This window comes from Aplysia californica, unplaced genomic scaffold (assembly GCF_000002075.1).
Source record: "Aplysia californica isolate F4 #8 unplaced genomic scaffold, AplCal3.0 scaffold01230, whole genome shotgun sequence".
Lineage (NCBI taxonomy): Eukaryota > Metazoa > Mollusca > Gastropoda > Aplysiida > Aplysiidae > Aplysia > Aplysia californica.
In genome coordinates this window covers 79,742-89,082 of record NW_004798500.1, presented here as the reverse complement: position 1 = coordinate 89,082, position 9,341 = coordinate 79,742, and the positions used below count along the sequence as shown (strand labels likewise).

At 38.7% G+C, this 9,341-nt stretch overlaps 1 long non-coding RNA gene across 1 annotated transcript in view; it reads left to right on the top strand.

Annotated features, from left to right (window-relative positions):
* The first annotated feature begins 1,350 nt into the window (after positions 1–1,350).
* Positions 1,351–9,341, top strand: part of LOC118478925 — a 20,715-nt gene continuing 12,724 nt past the window's right edge. Inside the window, exon 1 of the long non-coding RNA XR_004859367.1 lies at positions 1,351–1,838. This is a non-coding gene — a long non-coding RNA (uncharacterized LOC118478925). The remainder of the gene's footprint in view (positions 1,839–9,341) is intronic.

The window sequence follows — 9,341 nt, the reverse complement described above, 5'->3', positions numbered from 1 at the left end:
TCTACATGGTGGGTCTCTGATGATGATGATGATGATGATGATGATGATGATGATGATGATGATGATGATGATGATGATGATGATGATGATGATGATTTTTTGTATCGTGTTCCTGACGAAGCCCTTTACATGGCTTAATGTTGAACCTGTATTAAATTTGAAAAAATCTACAAAGTCTCAACCCTTTTTTATTCCCACCTACTTACAATGATGATGATGATGATGATGATGATGATGATGATGATGATGATGATGATGATGATGATGATGATGATGATGATGATGACGGCGTTTGTCGTTTCTACAAAAACAGTGTACAAAGCTTTAAAGATGAAAGCTTGTACTTAGCTTTTTTAAGTTGATATAGCAAGATCAGCCTATTATTATTCTGATCAAGACAGAGTATCAAGACAGATGCGCTCCCAAATCCAAGGCGAAGTTGTCATTTACAACTTACAATTAATTTGAACTCCAGTTACCCCCCCCCCCAAAAAAAAAAAAAAAAATTAAATAAATCATCAACAACAACAACAACAACAACAACAACAACAAAATCTAATCAGAAACAAAAACCCACAGAAAAACCCCCACGCACATAGTCCCCCCTCCCTTTTTTTATCCGCTCATAATAAAACAAAAAAACATATATATATTAATAGCCTTCCAATTTAGATCAATTGGGAGGAGGCAGGTTTCCGATCCTGCCTATCACTGTCAGGGCCAAACCGGACTGAGAAAGGTGCAAAATCATCCCAGTAGAAAGACCGAAATACGTACTGGACAAAAAATTATCCCTACTCGAGAATCGAACTCTGGTCTCCTGCGCGCGAGCTAATCTTTATGCCACAGACGCCGGTTTGGTTGTTGGCAGCCGATAAAAAAAAAAATTCCCACTCGGGAATCGAACTCCATCTTCCTGAGCGCGACAGTGGAACGCATAACCGCCACAACACAGACGCCAGTGTCCATACTTACAGAGTAGGTGACTGATTGGTCAACGCATAAACGTTATTGATTTCTCTACAAGAGGAACTTCTTTCACTTTGTCAAGGAAATAGAATCTAATATTTGATCTCTATACAATCTAGTGTCTGCTTATATAATAGTCGACAACATTACGTTTGCTTTATTTTTGTACCCTCGCTTTTTCTTCTCAAAGAAAGCTGCGCGCTGCATAAAAAAAGAACGAAAAGAACCCAACCAAACAAAACAAATAAAATAAAAACAAACTCAGTTCTCCAGAAAAGATCTAGCCGTGCCGTAAGGTAACTTTCTTCTTTGTCGCTCTAATTTATTACTTGTGATCGACTGCGAGCGAGCGTCCATTGTTTTTTTTCTTCTTCTAGCCTACAGCTTCTACTTTTAATTTTAGGCGAGGCGATCCTTTCGCCCCGTCTATCCATGCAGACGACACATCTCTTTTGGAGAAAATCGAAGCCTTGAGCACTGAGCAGACACGCTGTGGCATCTTCTTTTCTTGCGTGAACCACGGCAAGCTTGTGGGCCCCGGAACGAGCATTCATAGCACTGAGTACATTTCTGTGGAAGAAGTGAATGTCGGTAGCCTAGGCTCGGTCGGCTTGTGAGGCCTTCGCTGGATTTGTTTTCATTCGTTGGAGATAATATTGGCCTAGATCTATATTCTTCTCAGGAGTGGACAAATACTGATTTCTGACCAGTTCTGGCCTGTTCAGAGATCTCTGGAGCGTGTCTAACGTGTTTCTGTGAATTACATAACTCGGTTATGCTCGGTGTGTTATGTTTTCAGCAGTCGTCCTTGCTGTAACATGGCGATGAACACTGTTCTCGCCCACAGTTAGCTAACATTACTCAGCATGGTGAGTTCGTCACTGGCTCTATCGTCTTTTCCATATCCCCATCCAGTATGTGGTCGTATCCCTGTTTCATCCCTCATTTCAACCATCGTTAAAAGACTCGATAAATCCTCAGGTTTTGGCGAAACATTTTTTTCACCTCGCGATTTGTCCTGACGAGGACGGATTTTTTATTAGGTCATGGTCGCAGGTCGAAAAAAAGAAACAAAAAAAAGCAGCACCCGAGGTTCACTTTTAACAATACCAGAACATCAAAATGTATGAGTGACAAAAATTTCCTACGAAGTGGCTTTAAAGAAAGGTACTTGTAGGTATAATGGTTTTCGAAATGGACTCCGTCAAGGTTATTTTGGCCGCGAGGGGCTGGCTAAATATGTCACGGCATGAGGCGCATGCCTTCACCGTGTCAGTGTGTCACTGGGTTCGCGCTTCTGTGTAGACCTACTTCACTCTCTCACACTTCACACGGGCTGATCTCGATCTTGATGTAGGCCTAGCAATTGTAGGAGGGCTTTTTTTTTGGGGGGGGGGGTGTTATGTTATGACTGTGTTGTGAAAAACACAGACATAGTATTGATCTAATTTAATATGTAGACTGCAGACGAGTGGGTCTTGATGGAATCTGGTTATAAATGTAATATAGGGGGAAAAGGAGTCATAGCAAGAGACTGACTTAAAACTTATATAGAGGCCTAGGTGTGAGATAATTTCTTCATGCTGAGAATACTTGGGCCTACTTTCCTCTCTGACTCAGTAAATTACATCAGCCTAAATCTAAATGTCTAAATCTCTAAACTGAGAGCACAGCCAGCTTGATTTCAGTGTAGGCTATTCTTAGTTTTAAATGATGTTATTCTAGTGTAAAGTTAGTAAAGTGTTATTTTACATTCACTTCAGATATTTTTTTCAGTTTTCTGGTTCATTTTTTATCCGTTTTCACATAAAATTCGGCTTAATTTCTGTTGCAAATTGTTAGTCGTTGAAATATGTGATGATATTATAGAGAACTATATCAGCCCCCCCCCTTGCCCCTGCTTTTTTGCCATATATATATATAATTGTACAGAGGCTAGATCTATATATTTTGCAATTAGGTTTTAGATTTTCTTGAAAATGTTTTTTTTGCGACATTTTTAGTGGTCGTGTGTTCTGCCGGCAAACATACATGGTGGCTTGACCCTCAGAAACAATGGAAGCAGTCTTCTTCTCCTTTACTTTGTGTGTTGTATGGACACATCATCATGTAGCAGTCTGATTGTGGGTGGTTGGCGGGTGCTCTGGTGTTGTTTGCTCCTTCAAATTCTTTCTTTAGACAAACATCTGTCGTACTATACTTTCCTCCTTTTATACAGTGGTGTCGGTGGCCTAGTGGTTAGGCTACCGGACTTAATCATGAGAATGCGGATTCAGGGTTCGAGCTTCAGCTTGGTCTGATGTTGTTTTTGGGAAAGGCACTTTAAACGAATTTCCCACTTGGCTCGGTCCTTTCAAAGATGGACGTTAAACTTGGAGGTCACACCTCTTAAATAATCTAATACGTGTTGAGAGGGACGTTAAACCGATATAATTTCACCATTTTTCTCCTTTCATAGTAACTTAGTAGTCTTGTAGCATCACCTCTAATCTTGGGCACTATAAATACTTATACCATGACTTAATCGTGTTGCAAGTGCACTATCATTAACATGCTTACTAAAACAAGCAGTCTAATCACATTCAGATCTTGACTTTGTGTTAAAACTACTACGGTTTTGGAGTCTTGGAGTTGATTTCTAATTTCTCAAGCTGTTTAGATTACAATTTCGGCCTCATCTATTTCACTATCTGACCCAGTTGTCACTGCGATGTTGACTTTTTTTTGGAAAAAAATGTATGGTGCTCCCAACTGCTTTTAAGGTCATGAGTGCACAGGTCATAAGTTGGTTGTTTTTACTATTAAATTGAGAAATCAATTTTGAATTTTGCTCAGGTGGCAGCCGAAGCATAAATGGATGTTAGGATCACCAATTGATCTTTAACGTGCGCAACTTGTAACATGGGACCTTCGAGATTTTTTTTCCTCTGCCCGAGACGGCTCAGTGTTCGGTCTTACCTTCCATACGAATATATTGGAGCCAGAAGTAGCAGAAGAAAAAGTCAGGAGCCAAAATCTGGTCTCCCACTTTCAGTGTAGACCTTAAATTTTATAAGGACAGTTGTAAAAAAAAAAAGCTTTTTATCATGAAGCAAATCGAATCTGAGTAATTTTTTGCGCAGGTTGTTGTATGAATGGCAGCTTTCCTTAACGCAAAGTGTGCTTAAAATAAAGAAATACTCTTGGTGGTTGGTGGGTGCTCTGATGTGGCTTGTTCTCAGGCTTCTTTCCTATTGAACATCTATCTATCGTATCGTCCTCTCTCCTCCTTTTTTGTGTTTGTTTTATTCTCTTGTAACACCTCTTAGAAGCTTCAGCACTTAATATGACCTATTTGTTTTGCAAGTGTCGTAAAACGCTTACTACAACAAAGAAGGAATACTCTGGTCCTGTGAAGTATGACGTATGTGTATTATCACCTCTGACTTTTTCCTTCTAAGGCAGACCAGGATTAGTTGGTTCTGTTGTGTCTGCTTTTTTTCCAATCTTTTGCTCCTTTTCTATTGTCCTACTTTTTTTTTCTTTCCCACTCTTTTTTTCTGTCTTTCTGTCCTACTTGTGCCCTACTCTAACCTAAATGTCTCTCAGTCATTGTCTTGACTTGCTTCCTTGCTGTTGTCCTTGGAAATGACACATTGCATGATTTTTCTTCTCCTTACCCTGATGGGAATGACTGTACAAGTGGATGGTTGGCGGGTGCTCTGATGTGGTTTGCTTTTTCTTTCCTATCAAACATCTATCGTCCTTATCTCCCCTTCCTCTTTTATGTTTGTTACTCTCTTGTAACACCTCTAATCTTCGGCACTTATATGACCTTATTATGTTGCAAGTACAGTAAAACACTAAAATTAAAAGACTGTACATCATCTGCTAAAGAGGGAGACAGATCTTGTCAGTTTGTTAGTGTATGAGCACAGGTTTGCTGGGATAATAATAGACTGTAAAATACGTAGAACGCGCTCATATCCTAATGCAGTTGGGAGCGTCGTAAAACTCTTACTAAAACAAAGTGCGTAAAACACACTGAAGAGTGTGGAATACACACTGCAATACAATTATTCATGATCATTATTATTATTATTATTATCGTTATTATTCATTATCATTATTATAATTATTATTATTTATTATCGTTATTATTATTATAATTATTATTGTTGTTGTTATTATTATTGTTATGATTATTATTAAATTATTAAATTAGTATTTTATTATAATATTATTTTAATCATTATTGTTATTATATTATTATACATCTTCTATGTGTTATAAATGCCAAAGAGCCTTCTATTCTGTTACACCACACATGCTGATCACAGGACTGAGGGAGTCTGGTTTTGAGTTTATATGTGATAGAAAATGATAACCGGTGTGCTCAGGTCTGGTTAATCTATTCTACATTTTTGTACATTTAGTATATATTTCTACTGGGATGTATGCATTATAAACCGAAATCTGTGGGACCGCCGGATTTTCTTCGGTTTAGATGAGTTTTCGTTTAAGACAGGTTGCTCAAACAGGGGGGGGGTTTGTTTTCTTTCAATTTACTGCTATTTTCAGATTAACTGTGTTTGGTTTAACGGAGTCCAATGTGTGTAAGTGTAAGCTTAAATGTTCAAATTAATGTAATTTTCAAATTAGGGCTGTTCCATAAAAATTGAAATTGTAATTTTGACAAATATTATATTATACATATATATATAACATAAATGACTTGCTGAAAAATGTTGTAACCACTAACAGAGCTTTTTTTTTTTTCTTTCGTTCTTTCTTTCTTTCTTTCAAATTCTTTCTTCCTTTCTTTTCTTTTTCTTTCTTTTTTTTTTTTTTTGGTTAGATGAAGGTTGCCTCTAACAACAACAAAAGAGTGCTTCTATCACTGGTTAGAATTTATTTTCAGCAAGTCATAATTATGCGCTACGTGTATCATTGCAGTTTCATTTTTCATGGTAGCCTATAGCCGTTAATTATGGGTTAAAGAATATTTTTTGTTTGCATCATGTCTGTTCTTTACTCTTGAGAATAATTATATTGACAGTAGTGTTTAATGAAATATTTTCGGGTGATTGGAGGATGCCTATGGCAGGTCTTTCATATTTCTATAATATAACTCTGCCTTGTTTTTTTTTCTGTCTCGCCTTTTCTTTGCTCAGAGACAGGACAGGACTGTAATCCTGCAGATGTGTGTCACCAAGGTTTTAGAAAAAAAACACCCAACAAAACTCACTCCCTCTTTTTAGAGTTAAGCTTTCTTTCAGCCAGGGAATTGGGTGGTTGGCTGGTGCTCTGGTGTGGTTTGCTTCTTCTTTCCTATCAAACATCTATCATCTTTATGATTATAAAAATCTCCCCTCTTTTTTTTTGGTTTATTACTCTCTTGTAACACCTCTAATCTTCGGCACTTATATGATCTTATTGTGTTGCAAGTGCCGTAAAACACTACTTTAAAAACATTCAGTCAGGGATGCTGTGATGTACGTATGTAGTAGTTCGCTGCTTCGCCATCGCAGGCAGAAGTCATGAGTTTGATTCCCATTTTTAAGATCCTTTTTTCGCCTGTTCCTTCAAATTCAAATACAATCCAATCCAAAGTAACTCATTCAGATTCACACTCTGTCTGTCTGTCTGTCTGTCTGTCTGTCTGTCTGTCTGTCTGTCTGTCTGTCTGATTATTCATCCGTCCGTCCGTCTCTTTGTCTGACTATCTTGTCCCCCCCCACCCCTCTTTCCGCTTTCACTAAATAGCCCAACACTAACTACCGGGTTGGTAATCTGGTGTGGTTTGGTTTGCTCCTTCTTCCAATAAAAAACCCCCTGTCATCTCTATCTATCCTCCTTTTTTTTGTTTGATACTCTCTTGTAACACCTCTAATGTTTGCCACTTATATATGACCTTATTGTATTGCAAGTGCCGTAAAACACTTACTTTAATGAAATTACTGTACCGATGTGCCTCTGCTCTTTACTCGCACAAAACAAAACAAAAGAAAAACTCAAAACTCACCCACCTTACAGTAAGTAACACACCTTACATCAGGAAAGATTAGATTATGGACCATAGCCTGTCCTTTGGGACCTGAATGGAACACTTTGACACTTGGCGCACGGTCAAGACGTCTTGACATTAAAAGCGTGTGCTTTATAAATCGCTCAGGCAGAGACCTTGGGCTGGTAGTTTGAGAGGGGTAGGAGGTGGGGGGAGGGGGGAGTGGGGGGAGGGGGGGAGTGGTGGTGTAAAAAACTGTGTCCTAGAATTCAGTGTACATTTTTAAAAGCTCAACAAAGTGTTCATTTTAAAAAGTCAAAACTGTACTATAACGAGATATAAATATAACAGAATACGTCTATAATATGTAATCATTTTTGAAGTATCAGTGGCAAAAACACCCACAGAGGCCTACATTTTGTTTGTTTGATTACCGGTACTATTATAATCGGGGACGGTTCGCGGGCGCCATTTTTCTTTCCCTCTTTTGATTCTATTGGTGGTTGGCGGGTGGTCTGGTCTGGTTTGCTGCTTCTTTCCTATCAGACATGATCTATCGTCTTGATCTCTCCGTCTTTTTGTGTTTGTTACTCTCTTGTAACACCTCTAATCTTCGACACTTCTATGACCTTATTGTGTTGCAAGTGCCGTAGTCTTACTAAGACTTAAAATCAATCTGGTACCGGGTATCCTAGAATGAAGAATACATTGGAAAAGCTCGAAGCTCAGTAACGACTGAACAAGAATACATGTATCCATGGAAAACACAACCAAATACATGTTGTTTGATTATAATACTATTGTCATAGGTGGTTGGAGGGCGCCACTTTTCTTTCTCTCTTTTGATTCTGTCTGTCAGTCTTACTCTTCCCCCCCCCCCCCCCCCCCAACCCCCTCGAAAAAGCCCCCAAACAATACAACCCCCCCCCCCAACCAAAACAAAACCCAAACCCAGTTGCTCTCTATTGATATCAATCTTGGAAGTACAGTCGATCTCCCCCCTCCCCCCTTTCCCCGCCCCCACCCCACCCATCCTCGAAATCGAACAATGTATTTAAGGAATCGTAGAAAAAAAAAGAAATGTCACTCTACTCTCATCTCAAGATCTGTTTTTGGCCTCTAGGGCGTTAAACCGATTCCTTAGCGGTTAGCGTGTCTTCGATCGATGGACATTCTTTTTCATAATATAAAGAGTAAGTGGCCTGAAGCTTCACGCGCTTTGATGAGCGAGTACAGAAAGGTGCTTCAGGAAGACAGTATAACAATGTATACTATTATTATTTTATTATGCCACGCTGTCTGATGTTTGTTGGTTTGTGTGAGTAAAACGAAGTACATACTTTTCGTACTTTTCCTAGACGGTCATATATCCTATTCTTGTCCTTTCTTATTTATACACACTGTAATGCACAGCAGTCTCCGTATTTTGCGGGTGGTTGGAGGGCGCTGCTCGTGCATGTAGGTGTGTTAAGTCCTCGTTTTCTTTCCCTCTGTTGTTTCTGTCTATCTGATCTGTCTCGCTTCTTCCTTGCACTATACTGTATGACTATGACCATTGTTGTGTCAATGAGTTTTTCTTTACTCGAACTCAAACTTGACTCTCCGTATTTTCATACAGGACTACATATTATATTTATACAATGTCCTGTATGAGATAATAGCAATTGTGGTAAAGTAGTAAATGTGGGTGGCTGGTAGGTGCTCTGGTTTGGTTTGCTCCTTCTTTCCTATGAAACATCTATCATCCTTATCTCCCCTCTTTCTTTTTTGTGTTTGATACTCTCTTGTAACACCTCAAATCTTCGGCACTTATATGACCTTGTTGTGTTGCAAGTGCCGTAAAACATTTACTAAAAAAAAAAACGAACAAGAAAGTAGTAAATTTTTGTTCCCATCCGGGGAAGATATTCTGTGGAGTTTCAGGTTTTTCTGAAGAGAAAAAGTATCCAGTTCAGGTCAGACTGACCCTAACAGACATGGTCAAAGCAGCTTGAGTGGGTGGTTGGTGGGTGCTGTTGAGTGGGCTGCTCCTTCTTTCCTATCAGACATATGTCGTCCTTTAATTCTGTTTTCATTTTGTTTGTGTGTTACGCTCTTGTAACTCCTCTAATCTTCGATACTTAGATGACCTGATTGTGTAGCAAGTGCTGCAAAAAATCTTTCAAAAATTGAACATATAAAAAGCAGCCTGCCTCATACAGGGTGTCTAAAAATGGACTCATCTGATGGGCAATTGCTCGGTCATATTTGCACCAATTTCAACATAAAAAAAAATAAAAAATAAAATAAAATCAGTCGAAGATAAGTAAATGTGTAACTGTTTCATATGAAAACAATCAATCAACGCGTTAGAGAAATGTGGAGTAAAAAAAATCCAACCTAAATT